Here is a 25,430-nt window from a genome sequence, read left to right as displayed (position 1 = left end):
TTAAAACAGTATTTAATTTTGTTTTACCTTTACCTACAGCCTGAACATTTTCAATATTCCAATCAAATAGAAACTGTAGGGGCCAAGGGCAGGCTGCCCCAAGATGAGCCACTTTGGCCTGAAGGTCATTCTGAGCTGAAGACAATCAAGACCCTACAAGCACACGACAAACTTTTGCCCCTCCCTTAACTACATAGAAGAATCTAAATTGGGGCGTCTGCCTTCAGCTCAGGTCATGATCCCAGGGTCCTGAATAAGCTTTATTATTTCCCAGAATAAGCTTTATTAGCAGAGATAAATTTTATCTGAGTGACCCATCTGTATGGCAGGGCAAACATCTAATTACCAAACATCAGCTCTTCTTATTGCCCTGTGAATTGCATTCCTTTCCTCTGAAGTCCCAGACCCCTACCCCCTTCTCCTTAGTTCAGGATGACATATATACCTCATTTTGCCTGACTGTCTTCAGAATTTCCATGTCTGTGTGGATTCCCTATACAAACATATGCTATTAAATTTGATTTTCTCCTGTTAATCTGTCATGAGACAGTCAATTTGATTCTTAGTCCAGCTGGAAGGACATTTGAGGGGAGAGGAATTCTTGCTCCCCAACAAAATCACTATATAAAATACTTTAATAAAAGTGTTTTAGAGGGGTGCCTGGGTGGCTCAGTTGGTTAAGCAACTGCCTTCGGCTCAGGTCATGATCCTGGAGTCTTGGGATCGAGTCCCGCATCGGGCTCCCTACTCGGCAGGGAGTCTGCTTCTCCCTCTGACCCTCCTCCCTCTCATGCTCTCTGTCTCTCATTCTCTCTCTCTCAAATAAATAAAATCTTAAAAAAAAATTTAAAAAAAAAAGTGTTTTAGAATTTTAGCAGACTACTTAAAATTCATTGCTTAATTAGTGCTTAAATTTTACTTAAAGATGAATGTCATTTTAAAGAAACTTGGAGGACTTATTCATGCCCTTCTCTTCAAAATAGAAGTGTTTTTTTCCCATTTAATAAAACCATAATTTTAAATACCATACTGGATCATGTCAGTCATTAGGTATCAAAATAATACTTGCTGTAATAGCTGAGTAATATGTGACATAAACAGTGGGGTTGACTTATAAATAAGAGCTAAACAGGAGACTATTTTACTGAGTCTCAAACTCCTACCCCTACCCCTCTCCTTAGCTCATATAAACATCATGTTGTCTCGCTGTCTTTGGAATTTCCATGTCTGTGGGAATTCTCCATATGCATACTATTAAATTTTATTTTCTCCTGTTAATCTGTCTCATGTCAATTTGTTTCCTAGTCCAGCTAGAGGGATCTTAAAGGGCAGAAGAAATTTTTCCTCCCCAACTATAGTAGATAACCATCTCACCTGTTAGATTTTTCTGATTTGCAAATCAAGATAAAAATGGGGTTGATTAGTGTGGAAGACATGGAGCTGTACCTCTTCATGCCCCTTTGAGTTAGAACATACTGCTCAACCATGTGGTGCCTGGTTAAGTGACTGCTTCCATTTGTCAACTCCTACAGTGTCTATCTCAGCAACCTGGCCCTACATTGCACCTCACCAGGCAAACCTGCATCCTCTGACTGAGTCAGGGTTAGAGACTCAGACATTCTAGACTAATGCCAAAAATTCTGAAGGGCAATTCAGAGTTCCTTGTCATGTTGATCAAGGCCTCATGGGGCCTGTGTAGCTATCTTACTTTTTTTTTTAAGATTTTATTTATTTATTTGAAGGAGATAGAGAGAGTGACTGTGCACACAAAGTGAGCTGGGAGCCTGATGTGGGGCTTGACTCCAGGACCCTGGGATCATGACCTGAGCTGAAGGCAGACGCCCAACCGACTGAGCCACCCAGGCGCCCTGCTATTTTACTTCTTACTCTGCCCAAATCTGCTTCCTCTCCATTCCTTCCACAGAAATTGATCCCTAATAAATCTCTTATACCTCAGAATATCTGCTTGTAACAAACTCAATTTGTGACAATTAGGGATTGAATATTATACTTTTGGGGTCACTACTGATAGTTACAGAGTAAGCTTTACTGGTAGTTCAAATTTATCTTGGATGATGGTGTCAGACTCTTTCTATCCATCCATCCATCCATCCATCCATCCATCCATCCATCCATCCATCTTTGATCCACATATGTATCCAAAAGTTTTAAATATCTTTTATGTGTTGTGAACTGGTCTTTCTTTGACTTTAAGGAGCTTCCAACCAGATGGAAGAGATAAGATACTTATGAGCAGTTGACTATAAAAGGGGAAAAGGCAGTAGTAGCAAGATCCGCAAATAAATAAACCAGAATGATAGCAAATAAACCAGTGGATACTGTAAGGAGATATAGCACTACAATGGTAATGGTTTACCTCAGGGTTTATTATATTTTAAGGGATTTATCTTCTAATATTTAATTTCTGCAGCAAATGTTAGCTCCATGATCTTAACTGTAACCGTGACAATCAGTCTCCAACTGCATTTTGGAGCCAGCACATGGGTGTTTATAGATATTGGAATCTGATCTTTTCCAGTGCTTTGCTAGACATGCTAGACATACTGTTTTCCCACTACTAGATATGTCTACAGATATAAGTATCAATGAAAGGAAGTTGAATTCCTTTCTACCCTACTAAAATGCAAAAAGTAGTTCAGAATTCTACTTTAATGCCTGCAATGATACCTGTCTTTATTCTATTCTAAATGGTCTTTATCTTGGTCTTGCACAAACTAGTGGAATCCTACTGTGCTCTATTTTAGGTTATATTTAAGCTAAAGAGCAGTGGGTCCATGTTTTTCAAGATCTGCAAGAGTTTTTAACCCCAAACCAGTTACTAGACCTCCTACATTAAGAGTACCTTTGTTTTGGGTGCCTGGGTGGCTCAGTTGGTTAAGCGACTGCCTTCGGCTCAGGTCATGATCCTGGAGTCCTGGGATCGAGTCCCGCATCGGGCTCCCTGCTCGGCAGGGAGTCTGCTTCTCCCTCTGACCCTCTTCCCTCTCATGCTCTCTGTCTCAAATAAATAAATAAAATCTTTAAAAAAAAAAAAAGAGTACCTTTGTTTTACTCTCTGTTGTTTGAGAAAATATGTGACAAAATGTTACTTTAAATTCATCAATACTTCAAAATTTTCACTTTATTAACTATTAGAGCAGGCACTGACATTTGTAAGATCATGTTTAAAAATATGTATTTGGCAAATTATTTTTCTGTTTGTTGTACATAAGGACATACAGAGCCTCAACTGCTTATGTTTCTGCTGTCCCTCCTGTGTCCTTCCTCAGCCTAGAGCTAGGGCTCCATACTTATAAATTATGGAAACCTGTGAGTAATTTTACCCTTACAAGCCTGTGATTGATATTGAGCAGAAATATTGGAAATTTCATTGACATCTTATTTAAAATGTGCAAAATAATGTAAAACAAATAAAGTTTGTCTATTTTCCTACAATTGGACTTACATACAATGGGAATATTCTGAAAGACAGCATGTGATTTTGAAGAATTAAATAAGCTAAGGCTGTCTTATGCTGTACTTGGTACACCATAGTTCCTGGTTAATTTACTTTTTCCCTTGCTTTCTGACTCATTCCTCTATTATCAGGGGTCCCCAGCTGACCCCACCCTCAGCAACCATATTGTGTGTGAAAGTAAGGCCAGACCATGTTCTGGTTTTCCAAACCTCTGTGGTCATTTCATCATGGCTTAGTTGTTCCCTTGCTTAGGCATCAATATTTAACCTTCAAACTAATAATTTTTAGTCCAACAAATTTTTTTCTTTAGCATTGCTCTAACCAATGAGAACACACATTTCATGGTGATTTGACCAGATGATTAAGGAAATACATTTTAACAAAGGATTCCATCAGAGGTAATTCCATCTTTACACAGTACCAATGGCCTCCTTTAATAACTTGCATGACCAGCTTTGACCTTAGTCTGTGTTACTGTTTATAAAAATCTCTGAATTACAATAGATTGATTCCAGGTATTTCAAAACATATCTATCCCTTCTTTCTTTATGCTAATTAAAAAGAACCTGAAATCTTCAAACAGATGAAATGAAAATAACCTATAAAAATTACCTAGTCTGTATTTTAGCTCGTTCATAGCTATCTTCTAAAATAAGTACACTACATATTTTTTAAAGAATGGTTTAATGAAAATGAACTTGCTGTGTTTATATGAGTTCATGTCATCACTGTGGGAGTTTTAGTTTTTGGTTATCAGCGGGTTGCGAATGTTGATTCACATAATATATGTAATGGCTATTGCCTCTGCTCAGAATTCTTTGGAATTAACCATTAAAGATATAAACAGCAGAACAATTAATGGTTCCTATGGTTTACAAATAATTTTTCAACTCAGCTTTATTAGGTATTATAAGGCTAATTGCATTACCAGAGTAATTGGCCGTTTATAAAAGTTTTACTCTTTGGTTGTTAGTGGTGCTATTTAATATTTTGTAATTTATTATTTTGTAATCTGCATACATTTCTGAATATTTATGTTTTGTTCTTGTATATTTTTGTAGTCATAGTTATTTATATATATATTCATTAAACCAAAAAGTTTATAAATTTAAAGTGTATATACATATACATACACATACATATATGTATGGGATTTTGACCAAACTTAAGTATGTTTGGGGAATGGTTGTTTTTCAATTTTGCCACAATTCATTCCTAGAAACAGTATTTTAAACTGTGTTTATTTTTTTTTTTTTAAGATTTTATTTATTTATTTGACAGAGAGAGACACAGCGAAAGAAGGAACACAAGCAGGGGGAGTGGGAGAGGGAGAAGCAGGCTTCCCGCAGAGCAGGGAGCCTAATGCAGGGCTTGATCCCAGGACCCTGGGATCATGACCTGAGCCGAGGGCAGACGCTTAACAACTGAGCCACCCAGGCGCCCCTAAACTGTGTTTAACAATAGATTACAGATTTTTTCTATAGGTATACTCTCCTGAAAATATATATTGATAGATATTAAAGGTAATGATTTATTTTTTTAATATTTTATTTATTTATATATATATTTATTTATTTATAGCACAAGAGGGGGAGGGATGGAGGGGGAGGGAAAGAGAGAATCTCAAGCAGACTCCACGCTGAACACAGAGCCCGACAAGGGGCTCGATCCCATGACCGTGAGATCATGATCTGAACTGAAATCAAGAGTCAGACTTTTAACCAACTGAGCCACCCAGGCATCTCTCAAAGGTAATGATTCAAAATTGTGACAGTAGGCCCTAATGGAGACTTTATAATTCCTCAATTGTTTTATAGAAATCAAATTCTCTGCTTATCTTACCAGATTATTGGGTATCCAAAAAGTGAATTGATTTATGTGAAAACAATTTATACAAATTTATGGTTTTGACAAGTGGACATATATTTCTATACATGATGAATATTTATGGAACTTTCACTTGGTCTAAACACATGTCCTAAGATCTTATCCTGTTATGATAAAATCATTGGAAGATACTCACTTGCAGGGACTTAGGCATACTTAGATCAAACTTAAAACCATTTTAGGGCACAAAATTAATTCAATAACATTTAATCTAGAAATATTCACTTTCATGAATACAGTGACATTCTGGGCTTGAGATAACACGTAGTCTGGGTTATTACAATGCCCAGAAGAGTAATTGTAACTCTACTCCTGTTCCCCTTTCTCAAGGATATTGAAACACAATGAGTAACAGTTATATGATGATAGGAAACCTTGGATCTTTGATTAATTAGAAATAAATAAATAACTTGAGGCTCTAAAAGTTTATCAATGATTGAAAAAACAAACTTTTGATGTCCTCACATGTGATAGAGACATTCACATGTGTAGCAACATAATGGATGAGCTTGTAGGGGTCAAGGGCAGGCTGCCCCAAGATGGGGCACTTTGGCCTGAAGATCATTCTGAGTTGAAGGCAATCAAGACCCTACAAGCACAAGACAAATTTTGCCCCTCCTTTAACTACATAGAAGAATCTAAATTGTAAGAATCTAAAATTTCCTAGAATAAGCTTTATTAGCAAAGATATATTTTATCTGAGTGACCCATCTGTATGGCAGGGCAAACATCTAATTACCAAACATCTGCTCTTCTTATTGCTCTGTGAAGTGCATTCCTTTCCTCTGAAGTCCCAGACCCCTACCCTCTTTTTCTTAGTTCAGGATGACATATATACCTCATTTTGTCTGTCTTTGGAATTTCCATGTTTGTGGGGAATCCTTGTATATAAATATGCTATTAAATTTGGTTTTCTCCTATTAATCTGCCTCATGTCAATTTGATTCTTAGTCCAGATAGTCCCCTTTGAAGGGGACAGGAATTCTTGCTTCCTGACAAACTGTATTGCCATAAATATATAAAGTACAACACCAGTATTAAAATTTGCTTGTCCCATAGATTGACCTAATCAACAAAAATACACTAGTTATAGTAAACTTTAGATATTTAAATAAACAAAATAATTAAATCCTTTTGTGTCAATAAGGTTAGATACAAATAATCTTGTTACCAGTTATTAAATTCAGAAATATAGATAGCTATAAATAGTACAAGCTGCTTTAGAAAGCTTGCTGAATGAAGTTTGTTTTCTGTAATAGCTTTCTCTGAAGCAAGTACAAGTCATTCAAAATCATTCCATTGATTGTAAGTCTTAAAACTAGATGGGGAGTAAAAAGCACTTGTTTTAGGTAGTTATGCTGGTAGTACTGTTTCACAATGAGTAGTAATTTCAAAGGGCTGACCCACCATCTTTTCTTCTTTTTTCTCCTATTTTTCAATTTATTCAGCTCTACAAATAGAGCTGTAGATCATTAATCTAAAGCAGTGTTAGCAGTAAACTCTTTCTTTAACCCTTCATAGTCACAGCCAGTTCTGCCAACGTGTAACTTTTGGTCTAGCTGAGTTGAAGAGAAAGGTTTACGTAGGTAATTGTATTAAGACCAGAGGGACTATAAATAAAATCTTAAAAAAAAAGGGGGGGGGGCGCCTGGGTGGCTCAGTCGTTAAGATCAGAGGGACTTGCTCCTAGAAACCACACCATGACACCCTGCCCCTCTCCCTCACTATGTCAGTTTCTATGAATTAGAGCCATTTTCAACAGCATTTTCAATGGAACTGCTTTTTGAACACAAGGTCTGTTTTCCAATAATGTATGTTGGCATATAAACTTAGTTACAATCAGAAAGTTATACATAACAAAATAATTTTATAGTACTAGACATATTGTTAACATGACATCACAGTATTTCACAGGGCATTGGAAATGCCATTTATCGAAGAAATTTAATCTCAGTGTTCAAAATTCCATCCCTAAAATAATTTGTGAAGACAAGGATAAAAGTCTTTTATTTTCACCAATGATGGAGAAAGGCCTAGACATTTTTTTAAAGATTTTATGTATTTATGTATTTATGTATTTATGTATTTATTTATTTATTTATTTATTTATTTATTTATTTATATTTAGAGAATGGGGGAGAGGGGCAGAGGGAGAGGGAGACAGAGGATCTGAAGCAGCTCCACGCTGAGCACAGAGCCTGACGCAGGGCTAAACCTGAAGACCCTGAGATCATGACCTGAGCCGAAACCAAGAGTCAGATGTTTAACCAACTGAGCCACCCAGGTCCCCCAAAAGGCCTAGACATTTGAGATTTGAGTGTTCACATTCCTCTGGTAATGAATGAAGTGAAGAATAAGGAGACTTTAGATGCTTTCTGTAATGTTTTAGATATGGTATATAGGAGGAAATATAATTTTCCTTCTACCTTTCATTGTTCTGGGCTGAGATCCCCTGGAATAAAAGACAGATTAACACAAATAGAAGTTAAATAGCATGTATACCGCTAGTATACTATAGGAGTACATAGGTAAAATGAGTAACTCCCAAAATGGCCTGAGCCACCACCTTAAATACCACATCCAGCTAAAGACAAAAGACAAATGTTTGGGAGAGCAGTTATGGGAGGTTTTTAGGCAAAGCACAGTAAAAAAGGGTAAGATTTAAAATGCAGATTTAAGGCTGTTCCTTTTCAAATAATGAGTTGCTGGAGATACAAAGTCATCCTTTTCTTCCTGGTACAGAGAGGGAGACACCTTTACAAATGGAGATTTCCTTTAAAGTGTAAAGGTCTCTTACAAAACAGTAAATTTTATTCTGTTTTTAGATTCTACTGTGTCTGCTTTTTCTCAAAAATAATCAGTTCAAAATAACCCTTAGGCCAAAGAGGCATATTTTGGGGTAGCTTACTCTGCTACTCTTCAACGGTCATCATGTCACTCAGTTTGAAAATTGTAGTTCTTAAAACTATCACTTGTGCAAGTGAAACAAAAGCAAAAATGAACTTTTGGGACTTCACCAAGATAAAAAGCTTCTGCACAGCAAAGGAAACAGTCAACGAAACAAAGAGGCAACCCACAGAATGGGAGAAGATATTTGCAAATGACACTACAGACAAAGGGCTTATATCTAAGATCTATAAAGAACTTCTCAAACTCAACACCCAAAAAACAAATAATCAAGTCAAAAAATGGGCAGAAGACATGAACAGACACTTCTCCAAAGAAGACCTACAAATGGCTAACAGACACATGAAAAAATATGCATCATCATTAGCCATCAGGGAAATTCAAATAAAAACCATATTGAGATACCACCTTACACGAGTTAGAATGGCAAAAATTGACAAGGCAAGAAACAACAAATGTAGGAGAGGTTGTGGAGAAAGGGGAACCTTCTTACACTGTTGGTGGGAGTGCAAGTTGGTACAGCCACTTTGGAAATCAGTGTGGAGGTGACTCAGAAAATTAAATATAGAGCTACCCTATGACCCAGCAATTGCACTCCTGGGTATTTACCCCCAAAACACAGATGTGGTGAAAAGAAGGACCATATGCACCCCAGTATTCATAGCATCAATGTCCGCAATAGCCAAACTATGGAAAGAGACAAGATGCCCTTCAACAGATGAATGGATAAAGAAGATGTTGTCCTTATATACAATAGAATATTACTCAGCCATCAGAAAGGATGAATATCCAACTTTTACATCAACATGGATGGGGTGGAGATTATGCTAAGTGAAGTAAGTCAAGCAGAGAAAGTCAATTATCATATGGTTTCACTTATTTGTGGAATATAAGGAATAGCATGGAGGACATTAGGAGAAGGAAGGGAAAAATGAAGGGGGGGAAATCGGAGGGAGAGATGAACCATGAGAGACTATGGACTCTGAGAAACAAACTGAGGGTTTTAGAGGGGAGGGGTGTCGGGGGATGGGTTAACGCAGTGATGGGTATTAAGGAGGGCACGTACTGCATGGAGCACTGGGTGTTATACAAAAATAATGAGTCATAGAACACTACATCAAAAACTAATGATGTACGGTATGGTGACTAACATAACATAATAAAATTAAATTAAATACAAAAAATAAAACTATCACTTGTATTTTGTTGGTTTTACTCTATGGTGTAATTAAAAGGTCTTGATTGAATTTCCTTATTTTTTTCACTTAGATATTTTTGTTTGCTTTCTCTTTTATAGTAGAGAGTGACTTCTCTACAATCCATGAGTGGGGAAAACTGGAATATAGAATTGAGACAGTAACGGATGTAAAGGGCAAACAATGTTTACCACCATTTGGTGAAAGGTTGATGAGGAAAGGGATGTTCACACGGTCTCAATGTTTTATCCACAGATTACTTATTAATTAATACAGTCATTGAAAGACAATATTAGTAACTCTATACTGTTAAAAAACAAAATTCAATTGAGTAAATTTTAAAGATCTGATTGGCTTTATTCAATGATTCATGCATCAGGCAGCATCTAATCTAGCAGATGGAAAGGAGCTCTGAGGAGCTGTACAAAATGAGAGATTTTTATACACAGAAGGGAGCAGGAACAAGAGATTTACACTAGGCAAAAAAGTAGGTTGGTTATTGCAAGGTTACTTTACTTTAGGGGATGGCAGGAGTCTAACAGGCAGATTACCTAACTAGTGCAGATCAAATGGTTTCTGATTGAGAGGTTTAACATTCTATTTCCAAGAAAGCCAAAATTTTAATTAAGTCTCTGATGATGTAGAGTTTAGCCTAAGCAACTCCATTTTGGACTTGTTGTCTTTTTGTTGTTGCTGTTTGTACCTTCTAATTCCCTTCCCCTATTTTGCTGTCCTCCCACTGTTCTCTTTGGCAACCACCAAATTGTTCTCTGTATCTATGAGTCTGTTTCTGTTTTGTTTGATGGCTTTTTTTTCAGATTCCACATATAAGTAAAATCATACAGTATGTCATTCTCTAATTTATTTCACTTACCATAATACCCTCTAGGTCTATCCATGTTGTTGTGAGTGGCAAGATATTCTTTTTTATGGCTGAGTAATATTCATACACATACACACACACACAAACATTCATCTATAAATGCACCCTTAGGTTGCTTCCATATCTTGGCTATTGTAAATAATGCTGCAATGAACATAGGGATTCATATATCTTTTCAAATTAGTGTTTTCATTATCTTTGGATAAATACCCAGAAGTGGAATTGCTAGAACTTGTGATAGTTATAGTTTTAATTTTTTGAGGAATCTCCATACTGTTTTCCACAGTGGATGCACTATTTTGCATTCTTACCAGCAAGGAATGCACATGAGTTCCCTTTTCTCCACAACCTGACCAACACTTGTTATCTCTTGCCTTTTTGATAATAGCCATTCTGACAGATGTGAGGTGGTACCTCATCATGGTTTTGATTTGTATTTCACTGATGATTAGTTCTATTGAGTATCTTCTCATATATCTGTTGGCCATTTGTATGTCTTCTTTGGAGAAATGTCTATTCAGGTCTTCTGCCCATTTTAATTAGATTATCTGTGGGTTTTGGTGTTGAGTTGCATAAATTCTTTGTATATATTGGATTTTGACTCTTTATTGGACATATCATTTGCAAATAACTTCTCCCATTCAATAGGTTGACTTTTTGTTTTGTTGACAGTTTCCTTTATGTGCAGAAGCTTTTTATCTTGATGTAGTCCCATTTGCTTACTTTTTGTTTTTGTTGTCCCTGCCTGAGAAGACATATCCAAAAAAATATTGTTAAGACCAATGTCCAAGAGCTCAATACCTAGGTTTTCTTTTAGGAATTTTATGTTTTCCAGTCTTATATCTGAGTCTTTAACCCGTTTAGAGTTTACTTTTGTGTATGGTGTAAGAAAGCGGTGCAGTTTTTCCAATACCATTTATTGAAGATATGGCCTTTTCTCCATTGTATGTTCTTGCCTCCTTTGCTGAAGATTAATTGACTGTACAAGTGTGGGCTTATTTCTGGACTATTCTATTCTATTCTATTCTATTCTATTCTATTCTATTCATCTATGTGTCTATTTTTGTGCCACTACCATACTGTTTTGATTACTACAACTTTGTAGTATAGTTTAAAATCAAGAATTGAGGGGCACCTGGGTGGCTCAGTCAGTTAAGCATCTGCTTTCAGCTCAGGTCATGATCCTGGGGTCCTGGGATCGAGCCCTGTGTTGGGTTCTCTGCTCAGCCTGCTTCTCCCTCTCCCTCTGCCACTCCCCCTGCTTGTGTACTCTCACTCTCTCTCTCTAATGAATAAATAAAATCTTTTTTTTAAAGATTTTATTTATTCATTAGAGAGAGAGAGAATGAGAGACAGAGAGCATGAGAGGGAGGAGGGTCAGAGGGAGAAGCAGACTCCCTGCCGAGCAGGGAGCCCGATGCGGGACTCGATCCTGGGACTCCAGGATCATGACCTGAGCTGAAGGCAGTCGCTTAACCAACTGAGCCAGCCAGGCACCCCAATAAAATCTTTTTTAAAAAATAAAATAAAATCAGGAATTGATAGAGTAGGCAGTTAGCCAGGCATGAGCAGGGAACAATCATTTTCTGACTGTTAAGATGGGTAGAAAACAAGTTTCAAACAGTTGGGAAAAACCTCAGGGAACATACATGGTCTCTTCCCTATAACCTCCAACCTACAGTAACCTATAGGTTCATTATAATACATTCACATTGTAGTTTTGACACCTCTTGTGGGGGATGGCTGCCATGACAGTTCCAATAAGGACCCTGGAGGGCCAAAAGCTTCCCCTCCTGACCTGTAGGAGGAGACTCTTAGATGATTGCAGGCAACCCCAGTCAGAGACCACCCTAGCTATGATCCATAACCCTTGCAAGCATAAAAAGAAAAGACCACCTTGGAACACCCTCCACCCCCCATCCTGCACAGTTGCCATCTCTGTGGCTGCCCACTCTCCCATCCTGAGAGTGTACTTTTGCTTTAACTGCTATTAAACTCTTGCTTACTTGAGAGTTTGACTGAATTATTTCTTGGCTGAACTCAAGAACCAAGCTGGGGAAGGGGACTGTGGCGGCGGGGATGGGACGTGCTACTGACAGGATCATGATGCCTTCAGTTTTGTTCTTTTTTCTCAAGATTGCTTTGGCTATTTGGAGTCTTCTATGATTCCATATAAATTTTAAGATTATTTGTTCCAATTCCATGAAAAATGCCATTGATACTTTGAAACGGACTGCACCGAATGTGTTGATTGCTGAGTAGTATGGACATTTTTTTTTAAAGATTTTATTTATTTATTTGACAGAGAGAGACACAGTGAGAGGGAACACAAGCAGGGGGAGTTGGAGAAGGAGAAGCAGGCTTGCTGCTGAGCAGGGAGCCCGATGCGGGGCTTGATCCCAAGACCCTGGAATCATGACCTGAGCCGAAGGCAGATGCTTAGCCACCCAGGCGACCCAGTAGTATGGGCATTTTAACAATACTAATTCTTCCAATCCATGAGCACAGTATATCTTTCCATTTATTGGGTCATTTTCAATTTCTTTCATCAATGTTTTATAGGTTTCAGAGCATAGGTCTTTCACCTCCTTAATTAAATTTATTCCTACACATTTTATTCTTCTTGATGCAATTATAAATGGAATTTTCTTAAGTTCTCTTTCTGATAGTTCACTGGTGCATGGAAATGCACTGTATCTCTGTATATTAATTTTGTATTCCACAACTTTACTGAATTCGTTTATTAGTTCAAGTAATTTTTTGACGGAGTCTTCAGGGTTTTCTAAAGATTGTTGTCTTGTTTTTACCAATACACAATTTTTGGTTAAGATTTACATAGAAATTAGTACAATATGTTAAAAATGATAAGCTCTATAGATAAAGATAAAACAAATCAGAATTTCATAATACCAGTGTAAAATGACTTACTGATTTATATAGCTCTTGAATTTCATTCAGAAACCTGGTATTACTGATGTGATTTGAAATATATTTTAATTTTTATACTTTAATTTCTTCTTACATTATTTACATTAAAAAAACAATCTAAGGCATGGGAGTTCTAAAGGCAGCATCCATTAATTATAATTCATAATATAATTCTAATTTCCAAGTTTCATAGGAGATTGAGAGCATCCATGCTGTGAAAACATAGGCCTTATAAATTTTTAGAATCATGATATTAGAACCTGTCATCCCAGCTGTGCATTAATGGCATTTATTGTATATTGATTTACACCAGAAATCAACAGATTCTTTCATCAGAGTCTTAGGAGACTGTTAGCTAAGTGATTTGGTTGGATGAACTAATTTGAATCCTACAAAACACAAACCAGCAAAAGATTAATATAATATATTAGGAAGTGAAGTTATACAAAAAGGATGCATCATAGTAAAAGTATTAACATAAGAATAATTGATTTGCAGAGAAATAGATCAATTATCACTACAACTCTTAGCCTTATATGGTTCTAAAAGACCACTATTCTTAGACAATTCCTTGGAGGAATGTAGAGGAGTTGCAGAGGTCTGCAGGAATGGACTCAAGTTTGTAAAAAAGGGCAATAATAATTTCTAACTGTTTTAGAAGTTAACACATTCACTTCCTCAGAATGCTGTAGAAGACATCCGGATTATTTTTCATCTTGTGATGCATCTGTTCTGCACTGTGCTTTTCAGTTTTGGAAACTGATTCTGCATTTCTTGACCCTAAGAATAAGCCACCCTAAGAACCAGCACAGTATCTGGCATGAATCACTCAAGCCCATTTCCACCAATTTCATTAACATCTGTGTCAAATCATTAACCCTCTTGTTACCAGGTATGTCCATCTTGATTTATGCCCAGTGAAACCATTCTAAATCATTAATGCATGAGATTGATATTTAAATTCCAGAATGATATTGAAATCCATATCAGAATGTGTTCTTATTTCACTGTCACTCTAAATTGAGTATTTAAAGATCCTACTGCTAATGTCCCATTCTGTTTGGATTAGCATAGAGAATCCATTAATATTACCACTGTTTTCTGAATGAGGTGTCATATTTTCCAGGAAATCATTTTATTAAAATACAGAGTATTAGTATTATCAACTATAGGTTACTTTTATGTTTATCTCTATTTATCTATCTATCATCTATATTTTAGTAGAGTTGACACATGGTATTACATTAGTTTCAGGTATCAACATAGTGATTCAATAACTTTATAGTCATGCTGTGCTCACCACAAGTGTAAATACCATCTGTCACCTAGCAACACTATTACAATACCATTGACTATATTCCCTATGCTGCACCTTTTATTCTCATGACTTATTCATTCAATAACTGGAAGCCTGTGTCTCCCACTCCCCTTTAGCCATTTTCCCATCCACCTACTGCCCTCTCCTCTGACAACCATCAGTATGTTCCCTGTATTTATAGGTGTGGTTCTGCCTTTTGTTTATTTATTTGTTTTGTTTTTTAGATTCCACATGTAAGTGAAATCATATGGTATTTGTCTCGCTCTTGTTTTAATATATTTTTAATGCTAACAATGCAATGTATGAAGTGCCCATATAGCCATGCTATATAATGTATATGATTCCTATATCATGTGCTTCATAGAAGAATGTGACCAATCTTGTCTATGTCCATTATTCTTTACTCTGAGAAGAATCTGAAATCAAATGTGATCACTGTCAAAAATGATTTTGTAAAAAAAAAAAAAAAACCTATCTGTATATTTATTCCCATTTGATCCTCTGGAATAAAATTTTACTTTCACCTTTAGTATCATCAATCCCTTACCTATTCATAAGTAATTGAATGGATAACGCTTCTTTTGTTTGCTCATTTTGTATTTTTCTTGAGTGGGTGTAGAGAGCAAATGGAGTCTGTCACGTCAGGCAGGAGCCTGTATCAAGCAGTGATGCAAGCAGTTAAGGTACTGCAGCTAGGAGATATTGCGGGGGCCAATGTCAGCTGACACCCCAGAACTGATAACGAGCAGAAGCAGCGCAGGTCTGCAGAGACCCAAAACCGATTCAATCCCTTTAAAAAGGGAACGATTTTGGCAGCCAACTGTCAGACTCTTCAGACATGACCCCTCTATTTCTGACCACTTGAAAAAGGCAACTACGGCCGAAGGATCTGCCAGGTGGATCTCCGAACAGAACCGAGATTCTTCTCTGCTTGAACATCAGAAGCAGTAAGTGCCAAGAGCTGACCCGGACCAGACCGAGGCCTTATGTCAACCATGTGCCCATAGACTGAGTTCAGGTTTGGTTTGTTCACTTCCTACATCCTTCTGTGAGCTTGTTCGTTGTGTGGTTGGTCTTCTGTCCTGCTCTGTGTGCCGTGTAAGAAGCCGAGTTTAATCACATGGTGAAATGTCATTGAGTTTGGAATCCTGAACCTGCTTTATCATTGTGATTTAACTTTGCTTTATGATTGAATAAAGCTGACATTGTGGGAAGACACAACTCGTGTGTGGGCCTTCACAGCGTGCTCATGACAGTGGGATAGTCCACAAGCTGATCTTTTCAGTAAGGATTCAGTGAGATGTGTGATTAATTAAGGAAATTCTTCCAGGAAAAATTAGTAAGGGGTAGTGAAAGCAGAACAGGGAATCAGTCATCCTAAGTAAGTGTGAGATTTTAGTCAATGTTATTCACCTCAGCTTGATTCCATGGTGTTCTCTGGAGCTGAAATGACACCAGTGTTTTTCGTTCATTTTTTCTGTTTGAGGCAAGGGAGCTGAGCCTTCAAACTCCCACCCAACACTGCCATTGACTCTGGGCCTGTCCCAGGGGACATCAGTTCCCAGCACTGCTGGTTTTGAGCACCCCCAGTGGCCCAACAGTAGGTCTCTAAAGAAAGTTACAGGTACCTCACATGCTCCCCGCAAAGATGGGAGCCCAGCACAAATAAACTGGATGCCAGGATATGAGGGTCTAAGAGTAGACCATCAAAAATTTTGTAAAATGGTCTTTTTCTTTTTTCCCCCTCCTCCTGAAAGCATTGTTAAAACCAAAATAACACTTTTGATTCTGTGATAGCAATGATGATGGTGTCTGTGAATAAAATGTTGTACGTAATCAAGGTAATGATTGTTTAAACACAGTTGGTCAGGTAATAGAATTTTTGATCTATCACTCTGTTTAACATATACACAAATATAGTTAAGTAATAATTCCTGCTGTCCAGGTATTTTAAGTTTCACTTGTAAATAAGAGAGAACATTAAATAATTGTACACATATTATTTTTCTTTTGCTGCCCTAGCAATTAGCTCAAATTCAATGGCTTAAAACAATTCCACTTACTGTCTCACAGTTCTGTATATCAAAAGTCCAGTGTGGCAGGCAGTGTTTTCTGCTCTGCTCCCACAGGCTGAGATCAAGGTATCAGTCTGTACAGTGCTCATCTGAGGCTTGGGTCTTTTTCCAAACACAGTGGTTGTTGCCAGAATTTGTTTCCTTGTGGGTATAGGACTGAGGCCCCATTGTCTTGCTAGCTGTCAGGCAGGAGCGCCTGTCAGTTCTTAAAGGCCTGGTACTCATAAGCCATCCCACAACATGGTACTTTACTCCTTCTTCTTTTAGTCCAGCAGGAGCAGATCCCTCTGACTTCTGCACATCCAGGGAAACTCAACTGATTAGCTTCTCACCTGAGTGAGTCAGCTCCACCCAGATCATCTTATTTTAAATTAAGCTGACTTGGGAGTTTACATCTGTAAGGTCTTTTTCCAGTGTTTGAATGAAGAACCAGGGGGCTGGAATCTTGGGGGACCATCTTTAGAATTCTGCCTATGACAGCAGACAAATGCAAATTAACATTCAATGAAGAAATCTGATGCATGTGTTTAGGCTGCAGTGAATAGAATGATTGGTTTGGAGAGACAGCTAAAAAAGAAAACCAAGTACGTGGATTTTGCAAAGAGTCTGAAGAATTTGAAAGGGTGAAAATAAATGGATAATGAATTCAACAAGGAAGAAATATATGCAAGAACAAGGGGGAAGTAAAAATCCAATTATATGGGATATATCATTTTTAATATCCTTGAGAACTATTTATATTTGAGCTAATGTATTTTTCTTAGTTCTGTGATAGGGGAATTCATGTAATGGTAGGAAGTTAGTGAGATTAATTTAGTTTTAAAACTAATTGATAAAATACATTTAAATAACTTTCCTTCTGTATTATGTATACTGATCTCCCTCTTCCCCTCGTTCTCACAGACACACACCAATTATGTGTGCATGCACACACATATATGTGGACACCTGCATACATCTGCACACACATATGCATATAGTAACTGGAACACAAAAATTTCTTAGCCCATCAATTATACAGCTACAGCATTAATCAAGTTGCAAAATCACTCAGTGAGCCATTTTAATAAATATGTCATTTCTCTGTTCCGTTACAAAATCCATCAACCAGTGTTTGTTATACTCCAAAATTGACAAAATAGATTATGCTTATATGAGGAGAAAGGGGAAATTAAGTCCTTAAAAGTATGTTCTAGACGTGAACAGAATTTAAAATTTTTCATCATGACAGCATCCATGTCTCCTAAAATATTTGAAAGTTTAATGATGCTTTATTCAACAAGAAAAAACTTTTATTAGCTGTCATCCAAAGAAATATGAGGAATGGAATAGAACCTGTCTCCAAATAAAGGACAAGCAAATGGCAGGGAAAGTAATCTTCAATTAATAAGAGGAGGGCAATGAAATCACTAAAATTTCAGTGAATTGCATCCTTCAAATAATTATGATGGTGATAAATCTGGCTAATTTCCAAGTCTATGTCTTAATGTCAGTTAATAGAATAATTTTTGTAAAATTCAATGGACTGGTAGTAATTAGAGAGGATTTGAGGACAATATTGAATTAGGCATACAAGAGGAAGGGTTAGAATTCAGAATTTGGTTGATAAAAGAAGAGGAAGCCCTAGAAAATAATTGACTATTTTGATCTGTTGTGGTTAAATCCCTGTTTCTGTGAACCATTAGTTTAATTATATTTTTCTAACCAAGATGTATTATACTATAAAGTACAAACTAAAATTTTAATGCATTATGGCTTCCTTAAAAAAAAAACAAAACCTTTCATGGATAAGTAAACCCAGGGTGATATAATTCAGTCGACCCCAAAAGAAAAAAAAATAGATGTCATACATGAAAAAGAGAATAGGGAATTTGTCATATAATAGTAAAATGTTAGGATCCAGATGCCATGATAGCTAAGGTCAGGAATAACAAGCTTCCAATTTCTGGGTTAATTTTGTAATAAGCTATGTTCATTAGCACTCAGTACTCAGCAGACACTTAATCTAGGCTGAGTTTAAATGAATGGTTTTCATGAGAGAGGATCCCCATCTCCATCCTGATGATCATAAAAAAAGAAGAATGTTTTGACAAAGCACTTGAAGTGGACTGGTCATGTTTATTATCTGAAGGATGGCTTAGTATATTCAAATAATTAAGGGCTCTGGAAACTAGAAGTATGCAAAGAAAAAGAATAGGTTAACCAAAAAATGCAAAGGATTTTAGTTATTTTGTAAATACAAATACTAAATTAATACAGTCCCTGAGTAATTTATAAGCACATATAGATATGTTCTATTTGGATAGCATTTATCATATACCCTCATGTGGTTTACATGCAAATCAGTTACTTTTGATTTAGTTAAAACAAAGTTAAAGTCAGTGGTCTTGTTCATGGCATTGTTATGGACACTCATAAATATAAACTTTAAAAAACTGGCATTACTTTTCTGGTTTTAAAAGTAGTATATACTCATTGTAGACAATTTGGAAGTTACAGAAAACTATAGAGGACAAGTTCATTATAATGCTACTTTTCTAAGATATCTACTGTTAATATTTTAGTGTTTTAGCATTTATCCTCTGTGCATGCTTATCTATCTATACAGTGCCTATGGGTACACGCAGATACTGAATTTAAATATATACATGTGTATCTAAAGCAGCTCATTCTTCAAATTTTTATGGAAAGTTCCTCCCACTCACTTCCACTCCCTCCAGGATCCTCTATAAGAGTGAGTTGTATAAGACTGATGAATCACAGACCTGTACCTCTGAAACAAATAATACATTATATGTTGAGAAAAAAAAAAAAAGAGAGAAGATAGTAGGAAGGGAAAAATGAAGTGGGGAAAATTGGAGGGGGAGACGAACCATGAGAGACTATGGACTCTGAGAAACAAACTGAGGGTTCTAGAGGGGTGGGGGGTGGGGGGATGGGTTAGCCCCGTGATGGGTATTAAGGAGGGCACGTATTGAATGGGGCACTGGGTGTTATACGCAAACAATGAATCATGGAACACTACATCAAAAACTAATGATGTAATGTATGGTGATTAACATAACATAATAAAATTAAAAAAAAAAAAAGAATGCATGCCACCTTCTAAGGAGGTGAGTATTTTGTCTCCTATACCCCAGATATCTTATGTCAAGAGGTGAGGTCAGCTTTTTCTTTAAACTCCATTTGACACTTCTAGACTATCCCACTTCCATTTTTTTTATTATTATGTTATGTTAATCACCATACAATACATCATTAGTTTTTGATGTAGTGTTCCATGATTCATTGTTTGCGTATAACACCCAGTGCTCCATGCAGTATGTGCCCTCCTTAATACCCATCACCAGGCTAACCCATCCTCCCACCCCCCGCCCCTCTAGAACCCTCAGTTTGTTTCTCAGAGTCCATAGTCTCTCATGGTTCGTCTCCCCCTCCAATTTCCCCCCCTTCATTCTTCCCTTCCTGCTATCCCACTTCCATTTTTATCTAAATTCTCCTGCTGCATCTGCTCTTAAGCCATCTGGCTCCATTGCCCTCTACAAATCTCATTTCTGGATTCAACAAACTCTGTCTCTTCACTCCGTTCATTGAATGACTAGCTCCATATTCACTTCTGTTATGTTCATGCTGATTCCTACCATACCCTGGATGACTGCAATTTTCAGGACTCTAAATACATTTCCTCAAATTCTTAACTATAAATGCCTCTATCTTTGTTCTACTTCACTACCAATTCCATGGCTGTATCACAGACCCTGTCTCCACCCAAATTGCTCTACTTCTGACATCACACATTTGTACTTCTGTTCTATGACCCCAAACACTTGTCCTCTCATGTTCACACTGGGGAACTCCCATTTTACCTGCCCCCTGACCTATTAGTCTCTTGCTTCTAACTCCATTTCCTTCAATTATCTATCACTTTACGGTCTCTCTTGACAGTAACTGAGACCCTTTGCTTCACAGTCTTTATTCACCAATTGTCTGAAAAAGCCCCACCCATGGATCTTTGCAAATCTAGATCTTCTCCCATCTGCTGAGAATGAAAAAAAATTCCATGTGTATAGATTGTCAAGACCTTAATGTTCAGTGTTGATGGAAGGTCTCTGTATTCTTATCCAGGTTTCTTTGATTGTCTTACACTTGCTTCTTCAAATCTTTACCACTCTTATTTTTTGTTTAAGATTTTATTTATTTGAGAGAGAATGAGAGAAAGAGCACGAGAAGGGGGAGGGTCAGAGGGAGAAGCAGACTCCCTGCTGAGCAGGGAGCCCAATGTGGGACTCAATCCTGGGACCCTGGGATCATGACCTGACACTCTTATTAAATCTATTCCATCCTTCTGCCTCAAGCTGGGGTTGGGGGGGAATGTCTTTTTTTCTAAATTTTAGAACAAATAGAGACCACTGGGCAGGAAGACTCTCGATTTCCAAGTACCAAACATGAATTGGAACCCATGATCTGTCCTTTGGCTCCTGTCACAAAGTAGGAGCCTATTAACCTAGGCCACTCCTTCCCCTAATGGAATGAATACCTTTATCCAGGGGCTTTATTTCAAATGTCCTTTCTTACTCTTGACCTTCAACTTCTGCCTCCCTCTAGGCTTCTTTGGGAGAGTGTTCAGATATGGCAGTAGAAAGGAGGGAGGTGACTTTATTTTCTCAGTGGACAGGTTCATTCCCAGCCAGGAAAATGGGCTGATTCAGGCTATACATGCCTAATCTACTCTTTCCAAATTTATCTATCAGATAAATCACTCCACTTCCCTGGAAGAGAAAGAAAACTAGCCAAAGAAACTAGGCAGAGTACCTTAGCTCCCTCTAACTGGAAGGAAATGTCAGAAGTGAGAAAGAAGCATTCCTTCATTATACTTTGTAACTTGACTTCTGAGCAGCATTTGATACTGTGACTATTCTCTCTTCAGACCCTCTGGGCTTCCACATACTAATCTGCCTTGGGTCTCATCTCTAACTGTTCCTTTTGAGCATCCTTCATGAGATCCACTTCCTCTACATGTCCTCTAAAATTCTTTGTGTCAAAGTGAATTCTCTTCTAGCTCCTTTTCTCTTCTTCCTTTCATAGTTTCACCTATAATCTATGAGCTGTATCTCCCTAGATCCTATCCAGAGTTTCAGAAAACTATATTCAACTGCCTTCTGTATATCTTTCATTGGATTCCCACAGGTACTTCAAGAACATGGCACAAACTGAATTCCCCTTTCTGAAATCATCTTCTCCTTCCAAATGCCCTGTCTCTCTGTTTTTACCTACCATCTATCCCACTATCCAACAAGAAACCTGAATGCCATCCTGAACAAAGTTGTCTCTCCTACACTCCACTTCCAGTCTCCCAATTCTCATCCCTTTTGTCTCCTAAATATCTGTCAAATCCATTCACTTCCCTTCCTCTCTACTGCAACTACCCACATTCAGGCAACCATAATAACTTCCCAGGATTATCACTAAGGTCTATAAGCTGTTATTTTGTCATCTACGATCTTCTTCCCTTTCCCAAGCCATCCTTCACAGTGGCCACAGTGGTCTTTCTAAATTGAAAATCTAATCTTGTCTTTCCAAAGCCTAAAATCCATCCATAGAACTCCACTGACATTAGGATGAAGTCTACAAGGCCCCAGTGTCCAATGTCATGGTCCCAGCCAATGGCTTCATTCTCATTTTTGGATATCTTTCACTCCATATCAAAGCCATATTATACTTCCTTGAGTTCTTCCAGCATCTCTATTTTTGCTGATGGTCTTTCTTATAACTGGAGCATTTTCCCCAACCACAACCCACACACATATAGGAGATCCAGGTCTTTGCATGTAGGGGTTTTATGTTTCTCTGGTCTACCTTCATAGTTCTACAATTCTCTTGTCGTGGCCCTTAACCACACTGTGACTTAGCCTTCCCATTATCCCATTAAAATATTTAATATTTTAAATATTAATATTTATGAGGTCAGTGAGAACAGGAATCCTATCTATCCTTTATGCCCTTGAATCCACAGTGCTTAGCGCAATGCTTAGCATATAAAAGGTATTCAATCGATACTATAGAATGGATAGTCTGAATTATGAACCATCATGAAGGTATAGTCGAGCAATACAATTTTATAAGGGAGTAGATTTTATGTGGAACAGTGTATTCTGAGTGATGAGAAATTGATTTTAAAGTAATTTATTGAATAATCCTGTTGACAGGATGGGAAATTTATTTTTTAAGATAAGGGGTTAATTTCTTACTTTTTGTATTTTAAAAATTTCAGTTAATTAATATATAATGATATATTAGTTTCAGATGTACAATATGGTGATTCAACAATTCTATACATTACTCAGTGCTCATCATGATAAGTGTACTCTTAATCCCCTTTGTCTATTTTAAACTGGAAACCAACAGTTTGTTCTCTATAGTTAAGAGTCTGTTTTTTTGTTTCTTTTTTTTAATCTCTTAAATTCCACGTATGAGTGAAATCATATGGTATTTGTCTTTCTGTGACTCATTTCTCTTAGCATTATATTCTCTAGGTCCATCTATATTGTTGCAAATGGCAAGATTTCATTCTTTTTTATGGCTGAGTCATATTCCATTGTGTATATATACCACTTTTTCTTTATCCATTTGTCTGTCGATAGACACATTGTTTGCTTTCATAATTTGGCTATTGTAAATAAAGTTCAGTGAACATAGGGGTGCATATATCTTTTCAAAATATGTTTATGTATACCTTGAGTAAATTCCCAGTAGTGGAATTACTGGACCCTATCGTAATTCTATTTTTAATTTTTTGAGGAGTCTCCATACTGTTTTCCACAGTGGCTGTGCCAGTTTGCTTTCCCACCAACAGCACACAAGGGTTCCTTTTTCTCCACATCCTTGCCAACAACTGTATCTTGTGTTTTTGATCTTAGCCATTCTGACAGGTGTGAGTTGATATCTCATTATAGTTTTGATTTGCACTTTTCTGATGAAGAGTGATTTGAGCATCTTTTCATGTCTATATTGGCTGTCTGTAGGTCTTCTTTGGAGAAATTTTCTGTTCATAGCTTCTGCCCATTTTAAATTAGGTTATTTGGGGTTTTTTTGGCATTGAGTTGTGTAAATTTTTTATATATTTTGGATACTAACCCCTTATCAGATATATCATTTGCCAACATCTTCTGCCATTCAGTACGTAATCTTTTTGTTTTGTTGATGGTTTCCTTTGTTGTGCAGAAGCTTTTTATTTTGATGTAGTCCCAATAGTTTATTTTTGTTTTTGTTTCCCTTGCTTTAGGAGACAAATCTAGAAAAATGTTGCTATAGCCAATGTCAGAGAAATTACTGCCTGTGCTCTCTTCCAGGATTTTTTTATTTTAGGACTCACATTTAGGTCCTTAATCCATTTTGAGCTTATTTTTCTGTATGGTATAAGAAAGTGGTCCAGTTGCATACTTTTGCAGAATTTCCATTTTTCCCATCACATATTCTTGCCTCCTTTGTAGAAGATAAATTGACAGTATAATTGTGGGTTTATTTCTGGGCTCTATTCTGTTCCACTGATCTATGTGTCTATTTTTTGTGCCAGTGCCATACTCTTTTGATTACTACAACTTTGTAGTATATCTTGAAATCTTGGATTGTGATACCTACAGTTTTGTTCTTCCTTTTCAAGATTGCTTTGACTATTTGGGGTTTTTTCTGATTCCACACAAATTTTAGGATTATTTGTTCTAGCTCTGTGAAAAGTGCTATTGGTATTTTGATAGGGATTCCATTGAATCTATAGATTGCTTTGGGTAATATGGACATTTTAACAATATTTGTTCTCCCAATCCATGAGCATGGAATATCTTTCTATTTCTTTGTGTCAGCTTCAATTCCTTTCATCAGTGTTTTATAGCTTTCAGAGTACAGGTCTTTCACCTTTTTGGATAGGTTTATTCCTGGGTATCTTATTATTTTTGGTGCAATTGCAAATGGGATTCTTTTCTTAATTTCCCTTTCTGCCACTTCATTTTTAGTGTGTAGAAATGCAAGAGACTTCTGCACATCGACTTTGTATCTTGTGACCTTATTGAATTTATTTACTAGTTCTAGTAGTTTTTTGTTGGAGTCCTTTGGGTTTTCTATATATAGTATCATGTCATCTGCAAATAGTCGAAGTTTTATGTCTTCTTTGCCAGTTTGGATGCCTTTTATTTCTTTTTCTTGTCTGATTGCTGTGGCCATCTAGTCCTGGGCTTTTGTTTTTTGGGAGTTTTTTTTATTACTGATTCAATTTTACTGCTGGTAATGAGTGTGTTCAAATTTTGTTTCTTCAGGATGAGAACTATCTAAGATAGATATCTATATCTAAATCCAAATCTATCTATATATCTGTATACCTTTATCTATATATATCACAGTTTTACAAACATCATCAAAACTAAAAGGATTTTCTAAATAACCCTAATATATTCTAATATACTAGGAAGGAAGATTTCAGATAGCATAACATAGTGATAAGAGCAGTAGATGAAAAGTCACAGAATCTGGATGAAAATTCTATTTCATGTGTGAATCTAACCAATTTGCCATATAATTTTATCGTTATCTCTTGGAGCCTCATATTTCTTATCTGTGATTAAAAGAATATGTGTACATTGGTAGAGTGGACAGCAGGATATTAATAATGTTTGTTTTATTTATTTAAAGGCTTTTGTGAAGACACATAGACTATAAGTACCTGGAAGGTGTTATTATTACTCTCATTATTATTGCTGCTATCATT

The sequence above is a fragment of the Mirounga angustirostris genome, unplaced genomic scaffold (assembly GCF_029215605.1).
Source record: "Mirounga angustirostris isolate CCGP_5_RB_7025 unplaced genomic scaffold, mMirAng1.0.hap1 SCAF_11, whole genome shotgun sequence".
NCBI lineage: Eukaryota > Metazoa > Chordata > Mammalia > Carnivora > Phocidae > Mirounga > Mirounga angustirostris.
This window is presented reverse-complemented; position numbering follows the sequence as displayed.